This window comes from Nansenia antarctica (genome assembly GCF_963989245.1).
Source record: "Nansenia antarctica genome assembly, chromosome: 6".
Taxonomy (NCBI): domain Eukaryota; kingdom Metazoa; phylum Chordata; class Actinopteri; order Argentiniformes; family Microstomatidae; genus Nansenia; species Nansenia antarctica.
Genome location: NC_137676.1, coordinates 30,289,701 through 30,306,276, shown reverse-complemented (window position 1 = coordinate 30,306,276; position 16,576 = coordinate 30,289,701).

Here is a 16,576-nt window from a genome sequence, read left to right as displayed (position 1 = left end):
TTATTCAGGCAGAAGAGGTGGTTTAAATTGCGTCTATACATCGCTGTCCTTTAACCCAGATAAATGCGGTCTGTGTCTAAACCTGTTTTAGTCTAGCAGCACGTTGAGTTTAAATTAATACCCTAAACGCCTGTAGATTGTCAAAATATGTACCAGACCGTCATTTAGTCTGAGATTCCATGTAGTCTAGCATAGTTATTCATGCAGAAGAGGTGGTTTAAATTGCGTCTATACATCGCTGTCCTTTAACCCAGCTAAATGCGGTCTGTGTCTAAACATATTTTCTACTTATCTTAAATGCATTAAAATTCAGTAGGCTATAACAGGTCAAAACAACTAGACCAATACAAAACTAAAGAACAACCAAAAAAACATATTTTCCCCCAAAATAAAATGTGACAACAATCAATTTCATTAATGGGAGACCCTAAAGATAAGAAAAATCATTGTTGTCATTTGTTCTACCTCGGGTAGGGGTATCTCGAAATCTGAGGGCCCTTCCTGCAGACTTGACAATGATGTGGAGAGTTCCGTTCAAGTTGAAGAGGAGTTTGAACTACACAACTGCACATAAACTAACTTTTTACCTAAAGTGACTGGAATACCCCCCAGTAGTAAATCATATCCTCAAATAATATCTTAAGAAAGCCTTCTTATCTTTGTTGGTTTATTATGTTTAGTTGAGTGTCTGTTTCAAATATTTTGTCCAACAATAGCCTACTGACTTTACTGAATAAGGCTGTGCCTGTCATGACACATATTGGTCATGAAGTGTTGCCAATGTAATGAATACAATATTGTTAATTTCAATGTTTGTAATTGATCACTTTCAATTTATAAGAGTGTCATATATATATATATATATACCGGTAGATACATTGAAATCGTAAAATTAAATTAAATAAATGTCCCTCCTGTCATATGACGTCGAGTAAACATGACAAGTGCTTTGCAGCTTCACGGTTCACCCAATGAACAACCTGCATCATCTAATCAAATCAAATGCCGCGTGGAGCCATGCGTTATGCAACACGATTGGCTGTTTCATATGGAAGTCCCACCCATTTCAGATGTTCTGTCTATTTCATTGGTTGTTCGGCGAGACGTTTAAATTAAAAAATCGACCGGTCGAGTTGAGCAGAGAGACAAGGGCAGACAGTTTGAAGAAGTGAAGTGCGCGAGGAGTTGGTTACCTGGTTACCGAAAGAGAAATAATTATATAGACTCGACAGTTGAATTTCAGGTAGGTGGTGAAAATGTGATTATCCAGCGCTGACTATCTACCTACGTGGTAGACTAACTGTTTATAGCAAGCGCTCGTTTGTTAGATACGTTTTTGTGCAACTGACTTGTGTTTATGTTCTCCGCACACGCTAGACAAGGCAGAACGGGCCCCAGGCAGAACGGGCGGTGCTGGCTACAGAAAGAATAACCCAACCTAAATGTTGTCTCCCTAACTGTTAATAAATACTATTATGTTGTATGTAATGTTCCTATTTTATTGTTAATATTTAATATTTAATATTCTTATTTCCTTATTTATATTTCGTATTGACTATTTCCCTAAATAAATACATGTTCCTATTCATATTTCCTTGTCATAATTTACTTATTACTCATGAAAATTGTATTTGTCTACTTATACTAAGTGTTTAAACGTCTAGGCTATAACAAAGCTAAATTGATGTGAAATTGGAAATTGAAACGTCTGTTTAAACTGCATTTCAACAGCTATATATAGTCTGCCGTTGAAATGCCTATAGAAACAGTCGTTTCAATTTCACCTCCATTTGGCTTTGTTTTAGCCTAGACGTTTAAACACCGGTGTTTCAATGTCTAGGTTATAATTAAGCTAAATTTAGGCTAAATTGGAAATTGAAACAACGTCTATGTTTAGACGTTGAAATGCCGTTGAAACATAGAAAGGGAAACAACGTCTATGTTTCAACGGCATTTCAACGTCTAAACATAGACGTTTTTTAAATTTCCAATTTGGCCTATATTTAGCCTCGATTTGGCCTAGACGTCTACGGGCCATTTAGACGTTGTTTAGACGTCTAATCAACGTAAAATTGCTCACTGGGTCTTTCCATACGTTAGGTAATTTATCAATGAACGTGGTATTACTGCTATTTCAAGGTGCGAGGGGGCACGCACACATGCAATGACATTTTTACTGACACTGAAGTCACTGACGCTGAGGGGATGCTAAAATTGTCCTCATTATGATAAAATCCACCATCCCCCCTGATTTTCTTTTACAACTTGAGTAGCCTACTGAGTATAAGCATTTGCCTGGTTAGTTGTCATGATCAAACGTTACAAACGCAACTTACCGAGAACCCCACCCTTCTCTGCCCTCTCCCGCTTCCAGACGAACACCTACCCTATATTATAGCACTTAGCTTAATTCAGCCGCTATAATTGAGCCTCTATCACAGGGCGTTAATACAAACCTCATTCACCTGTGTTCAATTCCAAGTATATTTGGTATTTATAGAAGGAAGCACGTACGCAACTTTAAACCATCTCAGCCCGTTTTATAAATAATGCTTACGTCCGTTTAGAAAAATTTGCTTACGTGTGTCGTGTATTTTCATGCTCTGTAACCATAGCAATGGCCCTCTAATACACACAATGGCCTTTTGACATGCATGTGCAGAGGCTGTAATATCATCATGAGTAGATATAATTGCATTAGGGCCCGAGCCAGAAAGACGCCCATAGCATAAATTGCATTAGAATTGTATTAGACCATAGGGTGAATTGCATTAATAACATCCTATTTACAGGACAGAAAATGACCTCACCTACTATGATCTCACTGGCAAGCTTTGTATCTGAACAAATTAAAATGACGTGGACTCTGTTTTGATTGGCTCAGCGACAGTGACAGTGACAGGGTATAAAATCCTCTACACAGATGGGCTCTTTCTCTTTTTCTTCATATCCATATCTTTGACTTAATATCCTGTGACCGATTCGGACCACCAGCTCCATTGAGGGGCCATGCTGTGTAACCTGCTTTTTTGAATAAACACTCTTAAATTTGCTCAAGAACTCTTCTTCATTTTTAGCAGTAACAGATACCAATATATACGAAATAATGGCGAGCCTAGTCCACGAGTAAATATATATAGCTTATAAGTGATTATAGTAACACCGTCAATTTTTGCATCTTTTCCCTTCTCTCAGCGCCTGGAGGTAAGTACCATTTCCCCCCCTTTCTCTGCTCCCCCTCCTCCTCTCTCTGCTCTCTCTCTCTCTCTGTGCCAGAAATAACAGCTGCTCCCCCCTCCTCCTCTCTGTCCCTCTCTCTCTCTGTCAGACTTCCAGCTTTGATGTAATTAAATGGTCTTAAGCTATAAACAAAAGAATTTAGATTTGTGTTGAGTATCTGTTAGAAATATAAGATAATTACAATTGGATTGAATTTAAAGAGCTGGATTTAGAAATCTGTATTTGTACATAAATGTGTAATTGTACGATATTGTAGAAGTATCGTGTGTGTGGTGGAGCAAAGGATGAATTGCTTCAGTGCGCGTTTTGCGAATGCGCTGTCGACAGGAAATTAACGGAAGACGTTTTGTTAATGGGTCGGCAATATTGGTTAAGATTAGCGAGAAGCTGATAATTGTGTTATTGTATGTAAAAGGAATGAGAATTCCTGTTTGATAAGACAAAAGGACCATTGTGAGCAGTGAGCGCAGCTAATTGCTTTAGTGCCGTCCGAGCCTTATGCCTGCAGGCGCTCAAGTCCCTCTTGAGACAGAGGCTGTGGAAAAAAGGCATTAGAGAATATTAGAGTGAAACATTTGGTAAATAATACGTTTAACTGCATTGAAAGATAATCTTGATATTGCGGAGTCGTGAATGTGCTCTGTTTGTGAAAACAAAAGTTGTGAAAAAGACCGTGGTTTTTCAAGGAAAAACCGTGGGGTAGAGCCCATCCCCTCCCTTTCTGCGTGTCTCATTTCAAACACACGCGCTTTTCGCCCTAAAACACACAACAGAGCTGAAAATCCTTTCTACTACAAAGGGAAGCTGAATTTGATCGATTGCATTGCTCATCTCATGGGATAAGATTGAATCCATTTCACATAGACTGTAGTGGTATAAGGATAGTGGGTTGATCGTTGGGGTATTTTAAAGTAGTTTGGGGATATTTGTTGAGTTTCATTCGCAAGTCTGGTGAAAAGCGGGCACATGCGCGGAGAGGGGCGTAGCCCAGCAGAGACTGGAGACGGATTCTTTTTTCCTCCATTTTACTTCCTTGCCTTTCACCTTTCCCCGCAATAAAGATTGTTGCATAAAAGATAAGGTTGAATCCATTACACATAGATTATGGTATTTGTAAAGTTGGAGATGGAGTGAATTGATCAGCGGGGTATTTTAGATGGTTCAAGGCATTCATAGACTGCATCTTGCACGGAGGAGCTGATTAATTCGCTTCGTACTCCTGCAGCGGAGAATTCCATCCTTTCATGCGGGAGTCGAGCCCCGATCTCCCGCATACCAACCGGCCGCGCAACCACTACACCAAGAGAGTTAGCCCCTTGACAACCTATTACTTTCACAGCCTATTGTTTTTTACGGTCTATGGATAATTCAACTGTCTAATGAAAACCATTACTCCACAGGTTTTAAATCAATGTATATGATTATATAATGAATAATTCTAACTAATCGTTCATTCTTTTCGCTTGACGGTTGGGTTGTTTATGGATTGTGGAAAATAATGGGTTGCGACTTGAAGATCACGGCAGGGTGGTCTGAGGCAATCGATGGGACATTTTCGGTTGCTTGCAGAATCGGATTCCATCTGAACCTATCAGATCTATGGAAGGAACTTGCCGCCATCTAGTGGACGGAACACGATAAGACAAGTCGGTTACTTGTTGTTTGAACATAAGATGTTGGAACATAATGTTTATTATCTAGTGGACAGATTGTAATAGTCCAATGATAACGTTTTCTTTCACAGGGTTACATCAATGAAGTGTCAATGACTAAGTCTAATTAATTATGCATTCCTTTCAAATAACAAGTCGATTTCTTTACAGATTGTAATTAATAATTAATCATTTTATTCCTTCCAAATAATAAATCGATTTCTTTACAGGTTGTTGTCATTATTCGTGTTTTACATCTTTTTATTTCAAGTTAAGTTCTTTTTCACAGTTTTTGATTAAAGAATAGCAGAACAGTTTCTATCTGAGGATTGATCAATCAAGGGTTTGTGGATCAGAAAGACTTAGAGCGTGACCTGCCTTTGTAATTTGATAAATTGTGTTGAACAGCCTTTGTAGTTTAATAATTAAAGTTGACCTGAACTATAATTAGTATTGATTGAGCAATTAAGTGATACACATTCATACACAATAAGGGAAAAACATTTAGATTAAAACACACACACACATAGATTACATTTAAGTCAATAATACACAATACCACTGAAACAATCCGTTGTTCTGAATTGTAATGTTCTGTGTAGACAGTTGACGCAGTTAAAAGTTGGACTAGCATCTGTTTAGCAGATACGGCAACAGAAGGTGGGTTGTAAGAAAAGTACACCTTATAGCATATTTTCAGCATATTGAGCAGTATAAATATTTCAGACATGGGAGCCAAACCCAGTAAAATTGTGAGGGCTGTTAATACAGATAAGGGAATATTAGCAAATTCATCCCCTGTGGCTATAGTGGAAAAAATGAATCCTCTTGTTAAGGAGATTAGCAAAATGTCAACGAAATGGAATATTCGTTGGGCAGACATTGAACAACCATGGCCAGAAGAGGGCACCTTTGACTTACAATTAATTGCAACATTGGAGATACTTATCAATGCACATAAGGCGCATCAAAAAGGAAAGATTAGATCAGAGAAACGCAGGTTAGAGTTAGCTATTTTAGACCTCTTCAAGGTAGAGGGGCAGAAAGTAGCATTAGCTTGGAATGAGAAAACAGCTCACATGGATCCAGAAAAAAGAGATGAATTGGCCAAAGCAATGGAAGAGAAAGTGAACATTCCATTCTCACACACAGCTCCAATCTCCAGTCCTCCTCCCTATGCCAAGATACTGGAGGACAATTCTCAGCGGATCTACCCTCAGGTCCCCGTCCTAAGTACGAACGGAGCCTTCACTATCAAAGATGAGGGTGATAATGTACTAGAGAGGGGAAGAGCGAAAGTGACCGTGGATTTCGAACCAGAGAACAAGACAGATGACAGTGAAGATGGCAGTGGAGGTGATGGCGAATGTTCCGGGGCTGACAGCAATGCACAGGGAGGTTACAGTGCTCAGATCAGAAAACTAATAGCCAGGGCCGAAAAACAGGGAAGGACAAGACGCTATAAAAAGGGAAAAGAAGAAAGTGGTTCTGAAGATGAGCAGGAGTCTCTGAAGATAGAGAAGAAGAAAGAGAGCTTAAAGCAAAAGAAGAAGATGTCGGAGGAAGAGGAGGAAGAAAGGGTGAAAAAGGATAAGGAGGAGTTAAGAAAGAGGGCAAGAAAACTCCAAGAGAGAAGCCTAAGAGAGGAGGAAAGTCACAGACGACAGATAGAGGAACTGTTAGAACAGGTAGCTCAAGTGACATCACATCATACATCCCAGCCGAACCTCCCAAGGTCTACAGCGACACCAAGGCGGGACGAAAGAACGAAGCCACTAGTAAGCAATTATGGCCTTAGACCAAGAGGGAAGGCATCGGAGGAAGAGGAAATTCAGGGGATCTTCCCGGTGCTGTTTCGAGATAACAAGATAGAATATCGTCCTTGGGGTCATACAGATCTGTCTGAAGTGATCGAAAAACTCCCAGTCCTAGAAGATGGGGGTCACCCTTGGACTAACGAGATGGACGTGAGACTGACAGGGACGCAGGCCGCGATGGGAGACCTGAAAAGACTCTTAGCCTTTATTACAGGATTGGACACCATGCAGGAAATATTGACGAAGGCAGGACTTCATAAATATATCGGTACATCAGTTTATGACCCAGAGCTCTTCGCAGCAAACAGAGGCAGGCTGTGGAAGGCAATCAGAGAGACATACCCTACTCACATTCACCCAGACAATATCATCGTGATGCCACTGGGAGAAGATGAGAATCCCAGGGGTTTTGTAGCCCGTGTGCACTCTCAATGGAGAAGTGTGACAGGGAAGGATGCCGAAGATAACCCGTTAGAAAAAGCCATAATCAGGGAAAAGATTCAACAAGGTCTCCCTACCCCAGTTAAGAACAAGTTAGCAGAAGTGGTGGGGCTACGACACATGAACAAGGCTGTTTATATAGACAACGTAGCACACCAAGTAGAATTATTTAGAAAGAAGATTCAGATACAGAAGGCACAAGACGAAGACTCACTCAGAAAACTAACTCAAGTACAATTGACTGAAGGCAAGAAAACCAGAGAGAGAGTGCAGACCATAGCCCTACAGGTCCCATCTCAGCCACAGCAACTGCAAACTGTCCCTCCCCAGTCATACCCACAGGGGCCACCAGGGGTGCAAGTGGTTCCGTACCAGCCATACAACCAGCCTGGCCAAGGACCACCACAAGAGGGATGGACCGCAGCCGGGAAGAAGATGTTAGGACCATGTTTCCAATGCGGCCAGGATGGACACTTAGCCCGTACCTGCTGGAAGAAGAACCAGGGGGGCGCAGGGGGGAAACAAAAAGGAAGATATAGGCCCCCTGCTACACCGGCTCCAGGAGTGGTGAACCCCTACGGAGGCCCAGCAGCTGGGCTATAGGGGTGCCCAGAAGATCCGAGAGGAGGGTGCCAGCTGGTGGTGACAAACAGGCCTGAAGATGAACCTACCATATGGGTGTCGGTCAACCAACGTCCATTAGAATTGATGGTGGACAGTGGAGCAGCCTACACCTGTCTGAAGCCTGAAGATGCCACGCACCTTCCTATGTCTGGGAAATATGTGAAGACAATCGGATTCGAGGGAATTAAACAGCTGATCCCTACTACTGAGCTTGTAAGCTTAGAGTACAAAGGACAGAGAGCAGATCTGTCAATACTTGTATCAGAACACACGCCAATAGGGCTACTAGGGAGAGATGCACTATGCCAATTGAACTGTACAGTGAAATGCACACCTGACGGCTGTCGGGTGACAGTGCCACAAGAGAACAGACAGCTGTCTGTCATGATGGACAACAACGCATCTATGGTGTATTGGGTGGGAGGGCTTAGCCCAGACCTAATGGAACCAGCAAGGATGTGGGACAATTATATCCTGGCACACATGTCAGAGGCCAGAAGGCCTACTGATCCATTGCATTGTACACTCCAGTATTTTAGAGAAGTTGCAGATGCAAACCCAGATGAGTGGCTGAAGCATCAGCCAAAACAGGTACAGCTTAGTACAAGTTGTATAATCCTAGGCCCTCAGGGAGTGGCTATGAAGATAAACAGTGACACTTATCTAGATCAGGAGCATAAGATTGAGGGTAGCATCCCTCATGTGACACTTATGATATCTGAACACTATAAACAGAAGCATTTAGGGGCAATGATGGCAGACTCAGAAAAAGCCAGATTTGTAACGACAAAAGAAAACCCTGCTATCTGGAGGAGCATTGATGGACAGTTCACAAAACTGATGATCTCTGCTCAAGGAATAGGACATCCGCAGACTGTGAAGCTAATGAACCAGCTAATCCTTCCTGTACAACCTGAAAAAGACCTCAGAGAAGAAATGATACAGAATGTGCCAGCAGACCTGTGGGCAAAGAACAGTACAGACATTGGATTTGTGAAATCAGCTCGTCCATTGAGAGTTGAACTCATACCGGGTGCAAAACCCCCTTGGAAAAACCAATACCCATTGAAGCAGGAAGCAATTGATGGAATTGAGCCACAGATCAAAGGATTGTTAGAGGCAGGAGTCTTGAAGATAACTCAATATCCGTTAAGTAACACACCTCTTCTGCCAGTAACGAAACCTGATGGTTCATATCGTCTGGTACATGACCTACGGGCTGTGAATGAGGTAGTTGTCAGCTATCCAGCTGAAGTTCCTGATCCTCATGTGCTGTTGACTCAGATTCCATCTACAGCCAAAGTATTTACAGTGATTGATTTATGCGGGGCTTTCTTTTCTATACCTCTTAGTGTAGAAAGTCAAGGGTTATTTGGGTTTACCTACAAAGGTCAACATTATCAATATACCAGAATGCCACAAGGGTACAAACACAGTCCTCATGTTTTTAATCAGGTCTTGAAGGAGGACTTAGACGGGTTAGGGCAGACGATAAGTAGTACTGCCATTCAGTACATGGATGACATACTCCTTTGTGCCCCAGATGAAGAAACATGTCACAGGGATTCCGTTAAACTGTTAAAGGTTTTGGCGGAGAAGGGACACAAGGTGTCTAAAAAGAAGCTACAGTATTGCCAGGAAAAGGTAACTTACTTAGGACAATCTATTACACAGGGACATCGCAGTGTCACTAATGAACACTTGGAAGCTATTCAGAAGGCTCCAAAACCACGAACGGTTAGGGAAATGATGATGTTTTTGGGCATTACTGGGTATAGTTCAGCATGGGTGGAGGATTACACTAGACTGGTCGCTCCATTGAGGGGGATGATTAAGGAAACAGGTAGTGATAAACTCCAATGTTGCATTACTTGGACAAGGGAAGCTGATTTGGCGTTTGAGACAATTAAACACAAATTGCAAGAAGCGCCAGCTTTAGCGCTTCCAGATTATTCCAAAGAATTTGGATTGTATGTTTCTTCTTCAGCCAAAGGGAAGTATGCCTGCGCTGTTCTTACGCAACCAACAGGCATTGGACCTAGTCCACAGCCCATAGCCTATTACTCTGTCGCATATTCAGAGGTAGAAATGGGTTTCGCGCCATGCTACAGAGCAATGGCCGGGGCATATCTTATGTACGAGAAGGCAACAACCTTAACAATGGGGTACCCAATTACCATTCTCTGCCACCACAGTCTAAGGAATCTTTTGAATCAAGGCAAGTATACTTTGACGATGCCTAGGATTAGGAATTATTACAGGATGTTGGAAAGGGAAGATGTAACATTACTAAGATGTAACACACTTAACCCAGCAGAGACCTTGCCAACCCCAGAAGATGGGGAACCACACGATTGTGTGAAGGAAGCTATGAGGTACTCTAAGCTTAGAGCAGATCTACTAGCTTTGCCTTTAAAGGAAGCTGACGTTGAGTATTGGACTGATGGATCTTGTTACCGGGTAGGAGAAAGTTTACGTGCTGGGTATGCCATAGTCCGATCCCAAAATTCAGGGTTCATTGTGGAACAAGCCGAGGCTGTTCCTCAGCCTTGTTCAGCTCAATTGGCTGAGTTGATTGCCCTCACAGAAGCATGCAACTTGGGAACCGGACGAAGAGTGACAGTGTACACCGACTCTGCCTACGCCCATAATGTGTGTCATCTACATGGAGCTGTATGGAAGGGACGGGGTTTTAAGAAAACTGATGGTTCGCCTATTCAGCACCACGCTCAAATCATGAAGCTGTTACAAGCCATGATGAAACCAAGGGAATTAGCCATAGTGAAGTGTGCCGCACACAGATCTGACTCATCACATGTCACACAAGGTAACAGGGCTGCAGATGATGCAGCCAAAGCCATTACAGGAGCAGACAAAGCAGGTAAAGTTCTGCTGGTCACACATGAAGCACAGTTACAGGGCATGGTCACGCTTGAGGATTTGTTGATGTTACAGAGTGGGGCAAATGCGCTAGACAAAAACCTATGGTTAACAAGGGGGGCTAGTCAGGATGACACAGGTCTATGGAGAAATCATGAGGGACTGGTTGTGGCACCCCCAGATTTATTAGGCATGCTGATACAGGAAGCCCATGGATTAGCACATGTGGCCAGGGGGGAGGTAAGACGCAAGATCACCAAGGAATATGGTTTTTGGGCTCCATATTTATTGGAACAAATAGACCATATCCTTGGTCAATGTGTGGTCTGTTTGAAAAACAATATCAGACCTGGAATACCAGTGGGAACTGGGCATATCCCTACCCCAAACGGGCCAATGAAACATTTGGTGATTGACTATGTGGACATGATTCGTCCTGTTGCAGGATACAGGTACATGTTAGTTGTAGTGGACAGGTTCAGCAGATGGGTAGAAGCATGCCCCACTCGAAAAAAGGATGCTCAGTCTGTAGCAAAGTTCCTATGCAGGGAATTCATACCTAGGTTTGGAATTCCAGATAGGATAGCGTCAGACAATGGTAAGGAATTTGTGGATAAGACGGTAAAGCTTATACTACAAAAGTTGGGAATCAAGCAGAGATTTGGGTGTATTTACTCACCTCAAAGCCAGGGGATGGTAGAGAGGATGAACGGGGTCCTTAAGAACCGTCTTTCTAAGGTCTGTCAGCATACAGGTCTTAATTGGGTGGAAGGACTCCCTCTTGCATTGATGGCCTGTCGTTCCAGTGAGATTCGAGGGCTGCACTTGACTCCCCATGAACTGGCTATGGGGAGAATAATGACAGCTCCCTGTGCACGAACCAGTGGGAAAGGGCCAAGTTTGGCTCTCTTGGAGAGTGACATGAAAGCCTATGTACAGTACATGACTAACCGGCAAAAGAGTATCTCTTCTTATGTGCTCCACAAACAGGAACGTGAAAAGGAGGTGAACGCACAGGAGAGGAAGGACGCGTTGCAACCGGGTGACAAAGTATACGTGAAGGTCTACAGACGGAAGTGGCATGAGGCTCGACGGGAAGGACCATACGAGGTCGTTCGGTGCACTGGGACTGCCATCCAAATCAAGGGGTCCCCCACCTGGTATCACGTTCATCACTGCATCAAGGCACCCAATGAGGACGATGAGGGAGAGCCTCAGCAGGATGGTGAGGAGACCCCTGGGGACGAGGAAGTCCACAGCTTGGACATCCAGGCTGACGAAGATGTTGGTGAGTATCTGCGCCGTGATGCAGATGATGCCGGGGGCCTCGTCCCAGACCCTGTCCAGCCCAGAGATGAGTGGGCCAAGGGAGATCGTGAAGGATCCAGTGACTGCGACACCCCTCTTGGGGGTTCTACCAAGCCTGGTGTTGCCCCTGTTGTCACCCCTTCCGACCCTGACAATGCTCCAGACGGAGATGTCAGCAACCCGGGCGGCTGCCCGGACCAAGGTACCATTGAGAGACACAGACCTGTCAGTGATACACCCCAACCAGACAGATCCCGTGATACACCAAGGCCTGACTGCTCCTGGTGTTTCTGGACACCTCTCGGAAATGAGAAAGACGTCAAATTCGTCTTTAAAGTTTTTTTTTTTTTTTTTTTTAATTTTCGTTTTTTTAGCTAACATTCAACTCGAAGATGTGAAGTACCCACTCGTTATTTTTCCGAACAGTTTTACGTTCATTAAATAAGTGTAATCTATAACACAATGACTTCGTTTCTTGTTGTTTGATGGGGATTCATTATCTTTGATGGGGATTTTCTGTGCTTAGTGATTTCCGGTGTAGCAACTTTCAAATACTCATGTCGTCTTCAATTTGTTTCCGATTTCAATGTATGATGCATCATTTGAAAGCTTACAATCTGTAGTTTAAGCACATGTAAAAAACAGAAAAATGATTTCGCCTACAGGTAGCCCTTTTCATTGGGCTGTGTCACAATTAGGAGGAAACTCAAGCCATGCCGTTTCAGAGACTAATATACCCCTTAGTGTTCCTACCCCATTGACTTCTTTGGACAATGTTACACTTCACTCACACACTGTTATGCCTGGACGTCAGAGAAGAATGATCACAGCAGGTAGAGCTTTTGTTTGCCCACATTCACGTTGTACTGTTGATGATTGTTTGATCTATACCGCCGAAGCGGACGAGTGGTATTTACTGGATGCTAAATATGTTACACTTAATCAACACTCAAGCAACACGCAAGAAACTCGTGTGACATTAACTAATGTTGACAAGGTGTTGAACTCGTATTGGTGTGCTAGACGTAATATCGGTGAACAGGTGTCTAGTAAATCCAACAATTTCAAGGACAAAGTTTGTAGGAACACTCCTGACTTTCCACACTACTATTCGTTGGACTGTGAGAAATTTGTGCATGAATATGTTCACGTTGAGTTACCAGGAAAGGTTGAAAATGTTGCTGTAAAGGCTTCTACGAAGGCGATTGTAGTCGCTACTGACGATTATTTGTTGTATGATTCTAATCACCTGGGGACACGGTCCCACCCTAATTCTGCCACTAGTATCATGAAAGATTTTGCTTCAAAAATGAATTATTCTGATTGCTGGATTTGTCAACAGGTCCCTGTAAGTACATCTGCTCCTATGTTTTTCCCCATACCGTTAACTAAAGCAGAATGGTTTCATTATAATTGGCAGGGTTTAGCCCAATTTGTTTTACAGGGCAAGAACCAGAGCTCTTCTTGTCAGCCCAGCACGATTCTGGTTCCTTTAAATTCTTCCTATGCAGGTGTGGATATTGGTGTGTTGGAACGTCTGACAGCAGCAGTTAACGAACACCATAGGCCTAGCGGTGTGGGGAAGGTTATTATTGATAGGCTTACACATTTGTCACAACCAACAGGTCCGAAGAAGATATATATTATCCAAGCTATGTTCGTTCAATTGAATGGTACTGCATTGAGTCCTCATCTGTCATGTTCTGGGAGTGTGACTTCTACACGGTGGAGAGGTTCAGTTGTTATTTCTGGATTGAAATGTAAAGTTGTTGATTGTGCTATGGTGCCTCAAATGAAATTACATGATACCAATACTACCAGACGGCAGAAAGGCACCACGCAGCTTAAAGTCATGCCTCTCGTAAATATTACAACCTGTATTGACATACAATCTCGGCTCAAGGGCAGCGCGATTCGTCAGCTAGGGGCCGCGTCTTGTATAGGTGGTGTCATTTTCTTGTATCCTGGTACGGAGCTTCAACTCCCGGAGGGTGTGTTTCTTGTGTGTGATAATAATGCATTCTCTAAGCTTCCTGCTTTGAGTGAGGGTCTTTGTTATTTAGCTCATCTGATACCTTTGATTAGGAAAGTTACTCGGGAGGAGATGTCTGTACTTCACAAACAAGCAACCCATCGTAGTCGTAGGGCGTTATCTACCGCTCAGAAGTTTTTTGGCCTAATATTCCCAAGTTATGGTGTCTACAACTCTCAGACTGAATTAAGTGCCCTATCATCCGTTCTTGAAAAACACATTAATGCTTCGGATGCTGTAGTATCTGCCCTGGCTACTGAATTGACTGAAACTAAGAATGTAGCTCTCCAAAATAGAATGGCTTTGGACATTATTTTGGCCAGTCAGGGTGGTACTTGTGCTTTGATAGGCGGTGAATGCTGCAGTTATATTTCGGATTCTGGTAACGCTCTGTATGATTTCCATGAATCTAACAAGAAGGGTATAGAGGATTTACGTAAAGAACACGGTTGGAATACATTGGATTTCTTTGATTCTGCTTTTTCAGGTATTGGTAATATGATCAGGTCCGTCGCTATTATTCTTGTTGTCATTATCATCTGTATTATGTTACTTGGTATTTTAATCAAATGTTTTGGAAAGTGTATTTCTGATGTTCCGGTTAATGCTTTAATGATGGCCGACATAGCTGATGAGCAAAAGCTGGATTCTGTTTTGCTTTCTGATTTTGTTTCCTCTTTTGATGATTTGTTTATTAAGTGATGTTTTGTGATTGTTTGCTTCGGTTCCTGTTTGTTTCTTTCTATATCATGTGATTGATGTCGGTTGTGAAGTGATGTAATGGTTACGCGACAATGGAAGCTCCTGACTATGAAAGTGTTATCAATCTGAGACAGCGGTAAAGGCTGTTCTCCAACTGGGGCCATGTGCTAGCAACCTCTGACCCTGCCGCTTCGAGGACGAGGGAAACATCGGTCGTTGGAAATTTCTGTATCTCAGTTTTTGTATTATGCATGATGAACTGAGTGTGGTTTAATTGTGATTGTTATTTACAAGATCTCTTCTTCATTTTTAGCAGTAACAGATACCAATATATACGAAACGTGAAAGTCAAAGATGACGTTCAAGTACTTTTTTTTATAAATGAGGCCCCTGTTAACTATGGAGGGTGTATCATGCCATATTTAAATGCAATACACACATCGGAATGCAATACACACATCGGAATGCAATACACGTGTAACACTAAATACAATGCAAAAATACGGCATATTTGTGCCAAAATAAAATCAATGTGTATTACATTTGAGCGCAGCGTATTACATTTGGTCATGAGTGTATTCCATTGAGCATGTGTATTACATTTGGTCACGAGTGTATTCCATTGAGCATGTGTATTACATTTGAGCGCGGCGTATTCCATTCGGTCATGAGTGTATTCCATTCGAGTGTCGGTGTACTCATTTGCATTGCTTTTCGATATCCGATGTAAATCCGATGTAATTTGCATTGTATTGCATTCGAGTGTTGGGTACTAATTTGAATTGCTTTTCGATATCCGATGTAAATCCAATGTAATTTGCATTGTATTGCATTCCGATGTAGGTACCATATGTTCCTTCCGGTTCCGGCCATAGGTTCTGCCCTTTCCGGCCATAGGTGGCGCTGTGATTCGCTATGGGAGCTGTAAGAGAGTATAACAACTGTGAAATCTGTAAAGTTTGCCCTTTCACCAATTGCTGCACTTGTTGCCTGTTGTGTGTCTCCAGCCTTTCCACAGCCTATAGTATAGTATTTAGTATTATAGCCTATTTAGTATTTTTTATTACTATTTAGCCTATTTAGTATTATAGCCATTAAAAATGTCGACATGGCCAGATGTGCTGCGGCAGGCAGCTGATGCCATGGAAGAGACTAGTCTCCCTCCAGCCCACCTTGCTCCCAGTCCCCGAGCACCTCCAGCTGAACAGCTGCTGATCCGCCCTGGCCCTTCTAGAGCCGTAACGACAGGTCGTGGTGTTGTGCAAGGTATGATATTAGCCCCAGATAAATTGTCATGATACCCCCGAAATAACCTACACTGTTTTTCGACGTTATTTCCCTATAACAGACTGTGTCTACCACCTCAAATGAATTAATTTATGCCCAGCCAAATCCATGTTTAGAGGTAGGTAACTAACATTACATTGATCATAGGCCTACTCGTAAGACTTTTCAAAAAATGCTGGTCGAGAGAGCTGGCGCTGCCTGTTTTCGCCGCTTCTCCACCCGAAATCTAGATAGCACTTAAAATGTAGATTTTGTTATCTAAAAATGTATTAGACCCCTATACTTTTTTGTTTCTTTTGATTGGTCTTTTCAGTTTGTAAAGCGTCTTTGAGTGTCTAGAAATGCGCTATATAAGTCTAATGTATTATTATTATTATTATTATTATTATTGTAATAAACCTCCTTGATGGGGTAGTGTAGTGTGATTGCCTATAACCGGACAGCCCAGTAATAACGTGAAGTTAGCTAGTGACATACTTAATTGTACCCAAAATTACAGAGGATATATTTAAATCATCATGTTTATTGGATGTAGGTGAGGTGTCACGGGTGTTTATGCCGTATCGCCGGTCAACGTCAGTTGGGAGCAGGGG